A 19,303-nucleotide genomic window follows, 5' to 3' on the forward strand; every position below is an offset into this window, starting at 1 on the left:
ACACACAGAGACACACAGAGACACACAGACACACACAGAGACACACAGAGACACACAGAGACACACAGACACACAGAGACACACAGAGACACAGAGACACACAGACACACACAGAGACACACAGACACACACAGAGACACACAGAGACACACAGAGACACACAGACACACACAGACACACAGAGACACACAGAGACACACAGACACACACAGAGACACACAGAGACACACAGAGACACACAGAGACACACAGACACACAGAGACACACAGAGACACACAGAGAAACACACAGACACACACAGGGACACACAGAGACACACACACAGACACACACAGGGACACACAGACACACACACACAGACACACACAGGGACACACAGAGACACAGAGTGTGTGTCTGTGTGTCAACAGAGACCAACATGAGCTGATTATTACAGCAGTGTTTGGGTGAAATGTCAGAGAGCAGGACGTGATGCTCCGAGTCTATCTGCTGCGAGACGGCCGGAATGCTGATGGATCACACACACACACACACACACACAGTTATTAGCTACAGTCTTTTGTTTCTCTGATAATAAAACACTGCAATCCAATAAATCACACTGACACAGAGCACAGCGCCAGAGAGAGAGTGTGTGTGTGTGTGTGTCTCTCTCTCTGCACGACAGTATGTGTGATGTGTTCATCTTCACTGTGTGTGTGTGTGTGTGTGCGTGTGTGTGCGTGTGTGTGATCTCACAGCAGGGTGTGTCATGCAAATTAGCCACTAATCAAAACAGAGGAGGCTCAGTGATCCTCCTGACACACACGCACACACACACACACACACACACACACACACACACACACACACACACACACACACACTCCTCACTCTGTGTGTGTGTGTGTGTGTGGTTAAAGTGGCCTGGAGGCTCCAGCTGTGATCAGACTGAGATTACACACAACCTGCTGAGACTGAAACACAGGAGGCTGTTTCTCTGTGAGGGACTGATTCTGTTCTCCTGCAGGACATGGAGGACATGGAGGACATGGAGGACATGGAGGACATGGAGGACATGAAGGACATGGAGGACATGGAGGACATGGAGGACATGAAGGACACACACTGCTGAGTCCAGTTCACACCAAAGATCAGTGATGAGATGAAACTGTTTTAGAACGTCACAGAGAAAAGTGTCAGCGGTGTGAACTGGCCGGTCTGAGCTGGACTCAAGCCGGCTGATGATGTCACCTGACACTCAGCTGGTCAAATGGCCGGCAGCTGGTTTTAAAGCACGTCACCTGTTTCAACAACCAATCAGCTTGTAGTGAAGTCAGCTGGTCAAGTATGGCCAGTATCTCACTATCACTATCCTCATTCAGATTTTAAGAAGCTACAAATTATATTCAGCCACAAAATAAATCTGAAGCACAGAGAGTTGTTGACTAGAGATGATACGCCGTCTCATGGCGGTCACTTCCTGTCAGCGTTACAGATCAGAAGCACAGAGAGTTGTTGACTAGAGATGATACGCCGTCTCATGGCGGTCACTTCCTGTCAGCGTTACAGATCAGAAGCACAGAGAGTCGTTGACTAGAGATGATACGCCGTCTCATGGCGGTCACTTCCTGTCAGCGTTACAGATCAGAAGCACAGAGAGTCGTTGACTAGAGATGATACGCCGTCTCATGGCGGTCACTTCCTGTCAGCGTTACAGATCAGAAGCACAGAGAGTCGTTGACTAGAGATGATACGCCGTCTCATGGCGGTCACTTCCTGTCAGCGTTACAGATCAGAAGCACAGAGAGTCGTTGACTAGAGATGATACGCCGTCTCATGGCGGTCACTTCCTGTCAGCGTTACAGATCAGAAGTACAGAGAGTTGTTGACTAGAGATGATACGCCGTCTCATGGCGGTTACTTCCTGTCAACGTTACAGATCAGAAGTACAGAGAGTCGTTGACTAGAGATGATACGCCGTCTCATGGCGGTCACTTCCTGTCAACGTTACAGATCAGAAGCACAGAGAGTCGTTGACTAGAGATGATACGCCGTCTCATGGCGGTCACTTCCTGTCAGCGTTACAGATCAGAAGCACAGAGAGTCGTTGACTAGAGATGATACGCCGTCTCATGGTGGTCACTTCCTGTCAGTGTTACAGATCAGAAGTACAGAGAGTTGTTGACTAGAGATGATGCATCGTCTCATGGCGGTCACTTCCTGTCAACGTTACAGATCAGAAGCACAGAGAGTTGTTGACTAGAGATGATACGCCGTCTCATGGTGGTCACTTCCTGTCAGTGTTACAGATCAGAAGTACAGAGAGTTGTTGACTAGAGATGATACGCCGTCTCATGGCGGTCACTTCCTGTCAGCGTTACAGATCAGAAGCACAGAGAGTCGTTGACTAGAGATGATACGCCGTCTCATGGTGGCCACTTCCTGTCAACCGGCAGCTTTTCACAATGTTACAGAACAGAGCGTTGACAGTAGGTGTCTTTTTCAACGTGTCTCATCACTGATCGTTGGTCTGACCTGGTCGTCAGAGGAGACACAGCTGAGAGCAGCGATTAAATGTTGAACATTTACGTAAGAAGCAACATGAGAGCAAATTACGGCTGCTGATGACTTTTCATCTCATCATGACCAAATAATCACATATTAAAGAAAAGGTGTGTCAGATTCAGTGTCATCTGTCAGTGAGGATTACAGATTACAGATTACAGATTACAGATTACAACCATCTGAAACTTCTCCTGGTTAGAAGCTTTGATTTATTTGCTTGGTTTTCTTTCTTATTTTGTTTTATTCTATTTCTGCTTGAAAATATTTGAATATCTGGGGCGTCGGTGGCTTAGTGGTAGAGCAGGCGCCCCATGTCCAGCCTGTGGCCCTTTGCTGCACGTCTCTCCCTCTCTCCCCTTCACGCTTCACTGTCCTGTTGATTAAAGGCAAAAAATGCCCTAAAAATATCTTTAAAAAAAGAAAACATTTTAATATCTGTTTTCTGTGTGCGGTGCGGATGAGACTTAACCCTGAATTTACTGACAATAAACCTCATCAACATTGAAAACTACAGGATTCAAACATTTAAAATATAACATAACGTCATGTTTTCTTATTTCTTCCCTGTGACGATAACCTCGGTGAGTTTCCTGGGCTCGGCTCTGCTGCCATCTTTTAATCAGGAGGTGGAAACATGTTTCAGCTCGGATGAAAGAAGGACTGAATTCAACTCAAACTGTGAACAGATTTACAGTTTAAAAGTTTCTCCCCCGGATTACAGGCTGTAAACCGTCTGACGCCATCTGTGACTGGAGATAACTGCTGCAAGGAGGAAATCATTTTTACCAAATTAAAAGGAAAAAGTTAGAACCTCTGAACTGAATTTCTGAGGAAGAAACTTTATTCTTTATCGACTCTTTAAAGTTTATTTTTATAGAGAAATCCTATGAATTTGTGATGTAATGTGACATTAACCCGTCTGAGCCCTGTTAGTGGAGCAACAGAGATGTTTCATGGTTTTAATCTGTTTTCTACTTCTGTCTTCTAAAAATCCAGGAAGTAAAGCAAACGTTGAAGAAGAGTACACTTGCAAGATAAATGTGACACTTTCTAATGTCACAATGGAGGGACAACTACGCAGGTTGATTTTAGAGCTGCTCATCGTGGACTATATTGCTGTCATTGTTCATTTTAGTCAAAGCATACAGTTTGAAAACGAGGCGCGGCTCCAACTAGAAAACAATGTTTTGATGCATTGGATGTGCTGAATGTGCATATTAAGGCAGTACAGGAGGAGGTGCACATTAATAATCCTCCAGGACTGTAACATGCTCATGTTTAACCCAAACAATGTGTCATGTGACTGCAGTTGCTTCACATCCAGGTCGGAACACCTTCTCACCACAAACCAACCGCACCAGAGTTCCTTTGGAACCAGACTGACACCACCTCTTCAAGAAGGTCTCAGTCCGGTTGTTTTGGTGTGTTCACACCTGCACAAATGAACCACACTGAACACACCTGAGGTCGACTGAACTGAACCAAACAGGGCAGGTGTGAACGCAGCCTCAGGTGTGCTCTTGATCATCTGACACTGCTGCAGAGAATTCGGTGGTTCCTGCCCTGATTGAGACCTTACAGCTGAGGCACTGTGGACTGAGAGTAATCCTGAGACTGTGGGATCAGATCCTGGACCAGATCCTGGATCACCCAACATCTGGCCTGATGCAGAGCGCTGCAGCTGTTGGCTCCGTTCAGTCAACATGTGTTCTGTCCTGCAGCGACCCAACACAGTCTGTCAGTAATCCACCTCACTGTGTTCCTGTTATGTCACAGCCTCATTATGAAACTGACCTAATAACTGACCTGAGACCAGACGAACCAGAGGGATTATTTTCCTGCCTCAGTCTGGCTCACAGTCGTTCAGCGCTGCAGTCAGTGGTCAGAGCAGATCTACGAGCTGAGCTGAAGACTAGCGACAGTGGAGCTGATGTGATTCAGGACTTTCTCCCCGCGTCACTGCTTCATGCTGCAAATTCACACAAGAAAAAACAAATCTAAAGCCCCTTTCACACCTGTGTGTTCAGGAACATTTCCTGTATGGGCTCGTGTGTGAACGGGAGCAGGGATCAACATTCAGGGAAATCTGTGCCAACATCTTCCACCTCAAGACTGTGGAACAACCAAACCAGACCTGCTCCCCGACCTCACTGATGCTTTAAACCTCACACATGGAGGAGGTGCTCAGCTGTCCACATACTTTTGGCTACATTATCATACGACATCATGCGTGTTGAAATGTGCAGTCACGCTCTCCTGAGCAGTGAACAGGAGCTCCGAACTCCCCCGGGAATCATAACTCCTGTCGTCTGTCGTCCTGCTGCTCCTCCATCACCATCTATCTGCTCATCAATATTCATGAGCTGTGGGCGGGGCTCGGCGTGGAGGCAGCTGGCTCCATATGAAATGTGGAGAGTGTCAGTAAAGAGATGCAGCGATAATTCAGAGCTGCTGCTCCATATTCATGAGTGTTTTTAACAAGCAGAGAGCTGAGAGGAGAGGTCAGAGGTCACATCATCATCACTTCCTGTTCAGTCCAACCAGACCTCTGCGGTCGGGACTTACAGTAGATCATGTGTGTGTGTCACAGACACAGAGATCAATTCTTCGTCAGTCTGTTGGATCAATATGTCAGCTGATATTTCCTGTTATCAATAAACACATCAGCAGGTATTTACTCTCACTCTGCATCATCATCATCATCATCATCATCATCACATCAGCTCAGACACACCTGAACACCCTCACATTTTAAGTAACATCAGTCCAAACACATCCTGTGTTTGCACTGCAGACAGGAGCTGATCAGATTCAGGAGGGTTACAGATTACAGATTTCTCCTGGTCAGAATTCCTTCAGTGCTGATTGTTGAGGAGCTGAATTATCTCTCTTCCTCTCAAAAACACACAGGTGTCACATATAATCACTGCGTACACCTGAAACACGCTGAAGTCATGATCTGTAAAAACAGTGTTGATGGAGAAACTCTGACTCATGCTGACCAACATGTTGGTGATGACACAGACGGTGAGGTGGAGCCTGAATGTAGAAACCATCGAAACTTTATTGGTGCACACCATTTTTGGCTTTTGTCTGTGCGAACATTTTCAGTGCGGATCCCACACAGTGTTTTATAAAAATACCCAGCTGATTCAAACCAGGAAGAGCACTGAACACTGAGCAAAGACTTCATGTTAAAAAATGTGTTTTCAGGACGCTGCTTGTCACAGAGGAGCTGCTGACTATGAACACATGAATGTCTCTATCTAGAGTCAGTGTTTGGTTTGTCCGTTCTGGGCTACTGTAGAAACATGGCGGTGCAACATGGTGATCTCTGTAGACGAGGACCTACTCCCTGAGTAGATATGAACAGCTCATTCTGAGGTGAAGGAAACAAAATGCTTCTGATTTTCAGCTGATCCATTTTGTAGCAAAAACGCCTAAAATGACATACCCAAATTAAAATGACTGTAGCTTCTGAACCGCTCTGACTACATGCATGCATGAGGTCTTGCCAGAAAGAAAACTCTCTGAAGTTTCTTGTGAAAGTGTCAGAAACACTCTAGGTGATACAGAGACAGAGTAATGGGCCTCTGAAGTCAGTAAAAAATTGAATATTTTGCCTAAAATAAAAAATGTGTTTCAGGATGAATAACTGTCTGTGGCTTCATCTGAGCAGGTAAATGACACTGTGGGGCTGTAGGCACACTATCAATGAACACTTGTTTCAAATTTGAAGAAGACTGCTCAAAGTATGACCATTCTACAGTGTTTTTACCATGAAAAGATCCAGGCGGAGCTCCAAATGACAAGTCGGTCACTCTGCTTCAAAACAGTCCTATCAGTGATCAAACAACACTCAGCCAGCTTCAAACATTGTACCTTATTGAAATCAGGTGTGATTATGATAGCTGATGTTGTTTATGACACAGAAACACCATAAAATATCACCAAATAAAGCCATATGAAACGTGAAAGTTATGATCCCACTTTCTAGACGGTATATCTCAGCCAAAAATAGTGGTAGGAGTGAGACTCTTACCTTTTATAAACCAGCTAAGTCCCCGCTAACAGCTCCACATAAGATCGCGAGTAATCCTTTAACTTTTCCCCTTGAAAAACAGCATGACATGACTTGTCACCACTCATCGTGATTTTGGACTTTGTGTGTTTAGGCTGCTCTGGCGCCAAATACATAATAAATAAAAGAAAAACAATGTTATTTTTGAAAAGTCGAGAGCTTCCTGAATCCAGCAATACCAAACATCACATGGTTTGATGACGTAGTGCTTCTGGGAGATACCATTTAACAGAGGAGGGGGGGAGCGAGGATGTCGGCGTCTTGGTGGAGTTGGAGAGGTTAAAGAAAACAGAACCATCAGATCAGATTGTGACTCACTACAGCTTGAGACCAGTTCATCTCTGACACAATCTAAATGAACACAGGTTCAATGAAGACGAGGCTGAAGCTGCAGCTCACAGACTCCACGTCACTGCCACAGCCTCACATAGTAACTACGGTTCCCAAACTCAGAGCCTGATGTCAGGTTTCCCCCAAATACAAGTGAGACAAAGAGTAATGAGAGTTAAAGGGTTAAAAGTGGGGACGTCATCTTCCTGTTCCTGAGACGCAGAAACACTGCAGATCCTTTGTGTTGAATTTACAGACGTTTTGACTCGTAAATGAAAATATTTCTGTGACTTGACAAACTGGAAACAACCAAACAACACGCACACACACACACACACACACACACACGAGGAGCTCCTCTCTTCACTGATCTCTGTACAGAAAGTTTAGTGCAGCATCTTTGCAGCAAGATCAGATCACAGGACGCTGCTCTGTTCTCAGTCCAGGAAACACGAGACGTTCACAACAGAATCAAATCAAAACCACAACAACCAGAACAGACCTGAACAGACCAGAACAGACCTGAACAGACCAGAACAGACCTGAGATCAGCGCCGAGTCACTTACTGTTAATTCTGCACAGTGTGAAGATCAGAGGTCCAGAGGAGGAGGAGGAGGAGGAAGAAAAGAGGACAGAAATACTCTCAAACTCTGCATCACTTCTCTCTTTCTGTTCCTCTGTCGCTCCTCTTCCTCTTTCACTTCCTCACAGAGAATGCTGCACACTCTCTGTCTCTATGTCTCTGTCTCTCTGTCTTTTCCTCCAGTGCTCCTCTCTTCTGTCTCCTACCTCCTTCCCATGATGCCTCCTGCTGCCTTGCTCGTCGGCTCTGCCCCAAGCCTACAACCTCCCTCAGTTCAGCTCCTGTTGGTCGTTACTGCGGCGGCAGACATGGTAATAATCCCCGTAGCAACAGCTCTGTCCCCTCGATGAGCGCACGCTCTCCCTGTTGTAACAACAGCTGAGCTGCTGCTCCTCCTCCTCCTCCTCTTCCTCCTCCTCTCTGTCGCCCCCTCTCTGTCTCTTTATCTCTTTCTGTAAATCTTTTTATACGTCCTGTTCTCTCCCTCCCTCCTCTCCTCCTCTCCATCACTCCTCCCTCTGGCTCCGACTCTCTCCATTGTCTCTGTATCTCTTCATCACTTTCTGTGTATTTTCAGACACAGTGCAGGGAAATAAAAAAAGCTCCGTGTGCTGATTCACTCTGAGTCCGTGTGAGAGGCAGAAAAAAAGGAAGGAGTAACCTGAGAGAGCAGAGGGAGTCAGAGCAGGAGGAGAGGAGTCATCACGGTGAGATGAAGGTGCTCCTCACAGCAGCAGCCAACCCTCTCCGTCCACTCACACCAGCCTGAAGCAAGAAGCCTCTGAGTTTAATGATCGACCTGTGATTTACATCCGGTTACACCTCAGACACCAGTTACACCTCAGACACCAGTTACACCTCAGACACCAGTTACACCTCAGACACTAGTTACATCTCAGACACTAGTTACATCTCAGACACCAGTTACACCTCAGACACCAGTTACACCTCAGACACCAGTTACACCTCAGACACTAGTTACATCTCAGACACTAGTTACATCTCAGACACCAGTTGCACCTCAGACAACAGTTACACCTCAGACACCAGTTACACCTCAGACACCAGTTACACCTCAGACACTAGTTACATCTCAGACACCAGTTACACCTCAGACACTAGTTACATCTCAGACACCAGTTGCACCTCAGACAACAGTTACACCTCAGACACTAGTTACATCTCAGACACCAGTTGCACCTCAGACACCAGTTACACCTCAGACACCAGTTACGCCTCAGACACCAGTTACACCTCAGACACCAGTTGCACCTCAGACACCAGTTACACCTCAGACACCAGTTACGCCTCAGACACCAGTTACACCTGAGACACCAGTTACACCTCAGACACCAGTTACACTCCAGACACCAGTTACACCTCAGACACCAGTTACACCTCAGACAGTAGTTACACCTGAGACACCTGAGACACCAGTTACACCTCAGACACCAGTTACACCTCAGACAGTAGTTACACCTGAGACACCTGAGACACCAGTTACACCTCAGACACCAGTTACACCTCAGACACCAGTTACACCTGAGACACCTGAGACACCAGTTACACCTCAGACACCAGTTACACCCCAGACACCAGTTACACCTCAGACACCAGTTACACCTCAGACACCAGTTGCACCTCAGACACCAGTTACACCTCAGACACCAGTTACGCCTCAGACACCAGTTACACCTCAGACACCAGTTGCACCTCAGACACCAGTTACACCTGAGACACCAGTTACACCTCAGACACCAGTTACGCCTCAGACACCAGTTACGCCTCAGACACCAGTTACACCTCAGACACCAGTTACACCTCAGACACCTCAGACACCAGTTACACCTGAGACACCTCAGACACCAGTTACGCCTGAGACACCAGTTACACCTCAGACACCAGTTACACCTGAGACACCAGTTACACCTGAGACACCAGTTACACCTCAGACACCAGTTACACCCCAGACACCAGTTACACCTGAGACACCAGTTACACCTCAGACACCAGTTACACCTCAGACACCAGTTACACCTGAGACACCAGTTACGCCTCAGACACCAGTTACACCTGAGACACCAGTTACGCCTCAGACACCAGTTACACCTCAGACACCAGTTACACCTCAGACACCAGTTACACCTCAGACACCAGTTACACCTCAGACACCTCAGACACCAGTTACACCTGAGACACCTGAGACACCTGAGACACCAGTTACACCTGAGACACCTGAGACACCTCAGACACCAGTTACACCTGAGACACCTGAGACACCTCAGACACCAGTTACGCCTCAGACACCAGTTACACCTGAGACACCAGTTACACCTCAGACACCAGTTACGCCTCAGACACCAGTTACGCCTGAGACACCAGTTACACCTCAGACACCAGTTACACCTCAGACACCAGTTACGCCTCAGACACCAGTTACACCTCAGACACCAGTTACACCTGAGACACCTCAGACACCAGTTACGCCTGAGACACCAGTTACGCCTGAGACACCAGCTACACCTCAGACACCAGCTACACCTCAGACACCAGTTACACCTCAGACACCAGTTACACCTCAGACACCAGTTACACCTCAGACACGAGTTACGCCTCAGACACCAGTTACGCCTCAGACACCAGTTACGCCTCAGACACCAGTTACACCTAAGACACCAGTTACACCTGAGACACCAGTTACACCTGAGACACCAGTTACACCCCAGACACCAGCTACACCTCAGACACCAGTTACAACTCAGACACCAGTTACGCCTCAGACACCAGTTACGCCTCAGACACCAGTTACGCCTCAGACACCAGTTACACCTCAGACACTAGTTACATCTCAGACACCAGTTGCACCTCAGACAACAGTTACACCTCAGACACCAGTTACACCTGAGACACCAGTTACGCCTCAGACACCAGTTACACCTCAGACACCAGTTACACCTCAGACACCAGTTACACCTCAGACACCAGTTACGCCTCAGACACCAGTTACACCTCAGACACCAGTTACACCTCAGACACCAGTTGCACCTCAGACACCAGTTACGCCTCAGACACCAGTTACACCTGAGACACCAGTTACACCTCAGACACCAGTTACACTCCAGACACCAGTTACGCCTCAGACACCAGTTACACCTCAGACACCAGTTGCACCTCAGACACCAGTTACACCTCAGACACCAGTTACGCCTCAGACACCAGTTACACATCAGACAACAGTTACACCTCAGACACCAGTTGCACCTCAGACACCAGTTACACCTCAGACACCAGTTACGCCTCAGACACCAGTTGCACCTCAGACAACAGTTACGCCTCAGACACCAGTTACACATCAGACAACAGTTACACCTCAGACACCAGTTACACCTCAGACACCAGTTACGCCTCAGACACCAGTTACACATCAGACACCAGTTACACCTCAGACACCAGTTACGCCTCAGACACCAGTTACACCTCAGACACCAGTTACACCTCAGACACCAGTTACGCCTCAGACACCAGTTACACCTCAGACACCAGTTGCACCTCAGACACCAGTTACACCTCAGACACCAGTTACGCCTCAGACACCAGTTACACCTGAGACACCAGTTACACCTCAGACACCAGTTACACTCCAGACACCAGTTACACCTCAGACACCAGTTACACCTCAGACACCTCAGACACCAGTTACACCTGAGACACCAGTTACACCTCAGACACCAGTTACACCCCAGACACCAGTTACACCTCAGACACCAGTTACACCTCAGACACCAGTTGCACCTCAGACACCAGTTACACCTCAGACACCAGTTACGCCTCAGACACCAGTTACACCTCAGACACCAGTTGCACCTCAGACACCAGTTACACCTGAGACACCAGTTACACCTCAGACACCAGTTACGCCTCAGACACCAGTTACGCCTGAGACACCAGTTACACCTCAGACACCAGTTACACCTCAGACACCTCAGACACCAGTTACACCTGAGACACCTCAGACACCAGTTACGCCTGAGACACCAGTTACACCTCAGACACCAGTTACACCTGAGACACCAGTTACACCTGAGACACCAGTTACACCTCAGACACCAGTTACACCCCAGACACCAGTTACACCTGAGACACCAGTTACACCTCAGACACCAGTTACACCTCAGACACCTGAGACACCAGTTACGCCTCAGACACCAGTTACACCTGAGACACCAGTTACACCTCAGACACCAGTTACACCTGAGACACCAGTTACACCTCAGACACCAGTTACACCCCAGACACCAGTTACACCTGAGACACCAGTTACACCTCAGACACCAGTTACACCTCAGACACCTCAGACACCAGTTACGCCTCAGACACCAGTTACACCTCAGACACCAGTTACACCTGAGACACCTCAGACACCAGTTACGCCTGAGACACCAGTTACGCCTGAGACACCAGCTACACCTCAGACACCAGCTACACCTCAGACACCAGTTACACCTCAGACACGAGTTACGCCTCAGACACCAGTTACGCCTCAGACACCAGTTACGCCTCAGACACCAGTTACACCTAAGACACCAGTTACACCTGAGACACCAGTTACACCTGAGACACCAGTTACACCTCAGACACCAGCTACACCTCAGACACCAGTTACACCTCAGACACGAGTTACGCCTCAGACACCAGTTACGCCTCAGACACCAGTTACGCCTCAGACACCAGTTACACCTAAGACACCAGTTACACCTGAGACACCAGTTACACCTGAGACACCAGTTACACCCCAGACACCAGCTACACCTCAGACACCAGTTACAACTCAGACACCAGTTACGCCTCAGACACCAGTTACACCTCAGACACCAGTTACACCTGAGACACCAGTTACACCTCAGACACCAGTTACGCCTGAGACACCAGTTGCACCTCAGACACCAGTTACACCTCAGACACCAGTTACGCCTGAGACACCAGTTACGCCTCAGACACCAGTTACACCTGAGACACCAGTTACACCTGAAACACCAGTTACACCTCAGACACCAGTTACGCCTCAGACACCAGTTACGCCTTAGACAACAGTTACACCTGAGACACCAGTTACGCCTCAGACACCAGTTACACCTCAGACACCAGTTACACCTCAGACACCAGTTACGCCTCAGACACCAGTTACGCCTCAGACACCAGTTACACCTCAGACACCTCAGACACCAGTTACGCCTGAGACACCAGTTACACCCCAGACACCAGCTACACCTCAGACACCATTTACAACTCAGACACCAGTTACGCCTCAGACACCAGTTATGCCTCAGACACCAGTTACGCCTCAGACACCAGTTACACCTCAGACACCAGTTACGCCTCAGACACCAGTTACGCCTCAGACACCAGTTACGCCTCAGACACCAGTTACACCTCAGACACCAGTTACGCCTGAGACACCAGTTGCACCTCAGACACCAGTTACACCTCAGACACCAGTTACGCCTGGGACACCAGTTATGCCTTAGACAACAGTTACACCTGAGACACCAGTTACGCCTCAGACACCAGTTACACCTGAGACACCAGTTACACCCCAGACACCAGCTACACCTCAGACACCAGTTACAACTCAGACACCAGTTACGCCTGGGACACCAGTTATGCCTTAGACAACAGTTACACCTCAGACACCAGTTACGCCTGAGACACCAGTTACACCTGAGACACCAGTTACACCCCAGACACCAGCTACACCTCAGACACCAGTTACAACTCAGACACCAGTTACGCCTCAGACACCAGTTACGCCTCAGACACCAGTTACACCTCAGACACCAGTTACGCCTCAGACACCAGTTACGCCTCAGACACCAGTTACGCTTCAGACACCAGTTACACCTCAGACACCAGTTACGCCTCAGACACCAGTTACACCTCAGACACCAGTTACATCTGAGACACCAGTTACACCTCAGACACCAGTTACACCTGAGACACCAGTTACGCCTCAGACACCAGTTACACCTCAGACACCAGTTACACCTCAGACACCAGTTACGCCTCAGACACCAGTTACACCTCAGACACCAGTTACGCCTCAGACACCAGTTACACCTGAGACACCAGTTACACCCCAGACACCAGCTACACCTCAGACACCAGTTACAACTCAGACACCAGTTACGCCTCAGACACCAGTTACGCCTCAGACACCAGTTACACCTCAGACACCAGTTACACCTGAGACACCAGTTACGCCTCAGACACCAGTTACACCTGAGACACCAGTTACACCCCAGACACCAGTTACACCTCAGACACCTCAGACACCAGTTACGCCTGAGACACCAGTTACGCCTCAGACACCAGTTACACCTCAGACACCAATTACACCTCAGACACCTCAGACACCAGTTACGCCTCAGACACCAGTTACACCTGAGACACCAGTTACACCTGAGACACCAGTTACACCTCAGACAACAGTTACACCTCAGACACCAGTTACACCTCAGACACCAGTTACACCTGAGACACCTCAGACACCAGTTACGCCTCAGACACCAGTTACACCTCAGACACCAGTTACACCTGAGACACCAGTTACACCTGAAACACCAGTTACACCTCAGACACCAGTTACGCCTCAGACACCAGTTACGCCTTAGACAACAGTTACACCTGAGACACCAGTTACGCCTCAGACACCAGTTACACCTCAGACACCAGTTACACCTCAGACACCAATTACGCCTCAGACACCAGTTACGCCTCAGACACCAGTTACGCCTCAGACACCAGTTACACCTCAGACACCTCAGACACCAGTTACGCCTGAGACACCAGTTACACCTGAGACACCAGTTACACCCCAGACACCAGCTACACCTCAGACACCATTTACAACTCAGACACCAGTTACGCCTCAGACACCAGTTATGCCTCAGACACCAGTTACGCCTCAGACACCAGTTACACCTCAGACACCAGTTACGCCTCAGACACCAGTTACGCCTCAGACACCAGTTACGCCTCAGACACCAGTTACACCTCAGACACCAGTTACGCCTGAGACACCAGTTGCACCTCAGACACCAGTTACACCTCAGACACCAGTTACGCCTGGGACACCAGTTACGCCTTAGACAACAGTTACACCTGAGACACCAGTTACGCCTCAGACACCAGTTACACCTCAGACACCTCAGACACCAGTTACGCCTGAGACACCAGTTACACCTGAGACACCAGTTACACCCCAGACACCAGCTACACCTCAGACACCAGTTACAACTCAGACACCAGTTACGCCTCAGACACCAGTTACGCCTCAGACACCAGTTACACCTCAGACACCAGTTACGCCTCAGACACCAGTTACGCCTCAGACACCAGTTATGCTTCAGACACCAGTTACACCTCAGACACCAGTTACGCCTCAGACACCAGTTACACCTCAGACACCAGTTACACCTGAGACACCAGTTACACCTCAGACACCAGTTACACCTGAGACACCAGTTACGCCTCAGACACCAGTTACACCTCAGACACCAGTTACACCTCAGACACCAGTTACGCCTCAGACACCAGTTACGCCTCAGACACCAGTTACACCTGAGACACCAGTTACACCCCAGACACCAGCTACACCTCAGACACCAGTTACAACTCAGACACCAGTTACGCCTCAGACACCAGTTACGCCTCAGACACCAGTTACACCTCAGACACCAGTTACACCTGAGACACCAGTTACGCCTCAGACACCAGTTACACCTGAGACACCAGTTACACCCCAGACACCAGTTACACCTCAGACACCAGTTACACCTCAGACACCTCAGACACCAGTTACGCCTGAGACACCAGTTACGCCTCAGACACCAGTTACACCTCAGACACCAATTACACCTCAGACACCTCAGACACCAGTTACGCCTCAGACACCAGTTACACCTGAGACACCAGTTACACCTGAGACACCAGTTACACCTCAGACAACAGTTACACCTCAGACACCAGTTACACCTCAGACACCAGTTACACCCCAGACACCAGTTACACCTGAGACACCTCAGACACCAGTTACGCCTCAGACACCAGTTACACCTCAGACACCAGTTACACCTGAGACACCAGTTACACCTCAGACACCAGTTACACCTCAGACACCTCAGACACCAGTTACGCCTCAGACACCAGTTACACCTCAGACACCTCAGACACCAGTTACGCCTCAGACACCAGTTACACCTGAGACACCAGTTACACCTGAGACACCTCAGACACCAGTTACGCCTCAGACACCAGTTACACCTCAGACACCAGTTACACCTCAGACACCAGTTACGCCTGAGACACCAGTTACACCTGAGACACCAGTTACACCTCAGACACCTCAGACACCAGTTACGCCTCAGACACCAGTTACACCTGAGACACCAGTTACACCTCAGACACTAGTTACACCTGAGACACCAGTTACACCTCAGACACCAGTTACACCTGAGACACCAGTTACACCTCAGACAGTAGTTACACCTGAGACACCAGTTACACCTCAGACACTAGTTACACCTGAGACACCAGTTACACCTCAGACACCAGTTACACCTCAGACACCAGTTACACCTGAGACACCAGTTACACCTCAGACAGTAGTTACACCTGAGACACCAGTTACACCTCAGACACCAGTTACACCTGAGACACCAGTTACACCTCAGACAGTAGTTACACCTGAGACACCAGTTACACCTCAGACAGTAGTTACACCTGAGACACCAGTTACACCTGAGACACCAGTTACACCTCAGACAGTAGTTACACCTGAGACACCAGTTACACCTCAGACACCAGTTACACCTCAGACACCAGTTACACCTGAGACACCAGTTACACCTCAGACAGTAGTTACACCTGAGACACCAGTTACACCTCAGACACTAGTTACACCTGAGACACCAGTTACACCTCAGACACCAGTTACACCTGAGACACCAGTTACACCTCAGACAGTAGTTACACCTGAGACACCAGTTACACCTCAGACACCAGTTACACCTCAGACAACAGTTACACCTGAGACACCAGTTACGCAATAACACACACTGATGTTTCTGACACTGACTGATGCCTTTGGCCTTTGTCTCCATTTAGAGTCCATGAATTGATCTGGACTCAGCTGCGCTCATTAAACAGATGATGATGATGATGATGATGACCCACACTCTAACACTTTAATCTGTGTTGTCTTTAAACAGCTGCACAGTGTCCAGGTCTGAATCATTTATCTGAGAGCTACAGCAGCAGAGCGATGGCTCTTGTCACGTTGGCGCTTTGCAGCTGCTTTATTGATGAGGTGGATGGCGGCGGCTCCACGAGAGCATCAAATGGAAATGCACATCTTCTCTCCACTTTCAGCCTGCTGATGTTTCCTGTCCCGGACGTCTCAGGAGAATCTGATGATTGCGTTTCTCCTGCCATAGTCTTCAAGACACGGCTTCAACCAGCCTCAAATAAACTCCCAATGTTCAGTCACGATGAAAAAAACCTCGGTGGAAACTTTTAAAGTGGAGGAGGAGTTTAACTGGGAGGAAACAGCCACATTTGTTTTAGTGCTTTCAGCTCAGATTAACACGAGACTGTCCTCAAATCTGCGGCTGAGACGCTACACTGAAGACACGAACGCTGACGGCACACCTCGCTACAGCAAGGGAGGAAACATCAGGATCCACCAGACACATACAGACAGACAGACAGACAGACAGAGATACAGACATACAGACAGACATACAGACAGACAGACAGACAGACAGAGACAGACATACAGACAGACATACAGACAGACACACAGACAGACAGACAGACATACAGACATACAGACAGAGACAGACAGACATACAGACATACAGAGACAGACATACAGACAGACAGACAGACAGACAGACAGAGACAGACATACAGACAGACATACAGAGACAGACATACAGACAGACAGAGACAGACATACATACAGACAGACAGACAGACAGACTCCTCCTGCAGTGGACGGATCCAACATTTAACCCTCTGATAACTTAATGATTAAAATAAGGAACATTTCAAACATGTGTGTTCGACACCAAACCAACACAGACACTTTCCCAACAGGCAGCAGGTCGCAACTGAAACATAATGCATCAGCAGAGTGTTTAAATCATTTCCACCTGAGCTTTATTTAAACACACAGAGCATCCAAATATGTGTCATCAGCTCATCTGAGTGATGCTGTTGAATGTTCGTTAGCATGTTGGATGTGTTTCTATTTACACCTCCTACGACTGCGGCGCAACGCTCACACGCTGACCAGAAACCTGCAGGCGGGTCTTCGGCTTAAATGTGTGCCGCCATAGTGAGACTGACTCACAGCCAATCAGCTTGTTGCGCTAACCTCAGCACGTGTTGCTAACAGTGTGCAGCTAAAGGTGTCTGGGCAGAACTCACTCTCATGAACTGTAGAGTCCACGCCATATATTCTGCGTGCACCTGGCAGTGACCTCATGGGTGTATTCAGAGACCTGGACACAGCGTTGGAGGCGGGGCCCCGTTCATACCTATAAGAGTTGCTCAGTGGTGCATGAAGCCAACAAGGTTCAGCTGCCGTGTGTTGAACAACCCTGAGGATGTGGGGATCATCACTGCGTGGCCCAAAGAGCAGGTGCACTAAAGACTGACAGCAGCTGCTGAGCGTCTCACGTCCTCCAACAGCTAACTTCCAGTTCAGCACTTTGCTAACTCCAATCAGGATAAAATGATTTCATCTTGCAGCTCTTCTCCACTCTGTGTTTGTGTTCCTTACATCCCACCATCCACCCCGCCTCCATCCCAGTGACAGAAACACTCTGTGGATTGGAAAACCGTAACCAGGAAGTGATCACATCCTGCAGAACATATGTGGCACAGAAGATGAATGTTTTCTGTCTTAACAGGCCAAAAACATGACTTCTAAACTGAACATATGGAAAACAAAAGAGGAACGGTGTGTGTCCAAACACACACACACACACACACACACACACACACACATACACACACACACTCTCTCACACACACACACACACAGACTCACACACACACACAGACACAGGAGAGAGAACAAGGATCAGAATTAACATGTCGGCAAAATTTTAACCAGTGAAACAGGAGACTTTACAACAGAGTGATTCAGGGTGGAATATCCCTTTAAGACACACTCTGACCATCTGCTGTATGCTACCACACACACACACACACACACACACACATGAAGACAGAAGCATCATTAAAACACCTCATTAACACATCAGCTCTCTCTCCTCCACATTCAAACACAGGCTCCGCCCACCACCTCATTTATACTTCCACTCATCTTTTTTTTAATGCGCTCTCCATCTACACACCTCCATCTATATGATCAGCCCTCCATCCATCATCCATCCATCCATCATCCATTCATCCATCATCCATCCTATTATAATACAGGAGTGAATGTGGTGATGTGTTCCTGTCACGTGTTGTGTCTCCTGCAGTCAGTGTCTGGAGTTATTACTGCTGTAGCTGTCAGGATGTGATGGTGCAGGGGGAGGTGCAGGGGGGGATGTCTCAGGGGGAGGTGCAGGGGGGAGCGGTCCCTGGGGGGAGGTGCAGGGGGAGGACTCCATGGATCTTATAGGCTCAATAAATAAAGCTGATGTTAAAACATGAAAATAAATACTGTGGAGAAGCCGAACATCACAT

The 19,303-nt window shown here is 48.5% G+C and overlaps 1 protein-coding gene across 7 annotated transcripts in view; it reads right to left on the reverse strand.

The window, feature by feature from the left end:
• The window catches only part of LOC117258228 (extracellular sulfatase Sulf-2-like), a 100,751-nt gene that overhangs the window by 30,124 nt on the left and 51,324 nt on the right, over window positions 1-19,303 (reverse strand). The window contains exon 1 of one of the 7 annotated variants that reach the window (XM_033628883.2): window positions 7,750-7,944. The exons of 5 other annotated variants lie outside the window; for them this stretch is intronic. The gene's annotated coding sequence lies outside the window, so the exon portion shown is untranslated. Of the gene's footprint in view, window positions 1-7,526; window positions 7,729-7,749; window positions 7,945-19,303 lie in introns of those variants that run through there. One more of the 7 variants, XM_033628882.2, reaches the window with a different exon arrangement.

Source organism: Epinephelus lanceolatus, chromosome 8, assembly GCF_041903045.1.
Source record: "Epinephelus lanceolatus isolate andai-2023 chromosome 8, ASM4190304v1, whole genome shotgun sequence".
Taxonomy (NCBI): Eukaryota; Metazoa; Chordata; class Actinopteri; order Perciformes; family Serranidae; genus Epinephelus; species Epinephelus lanceolatus.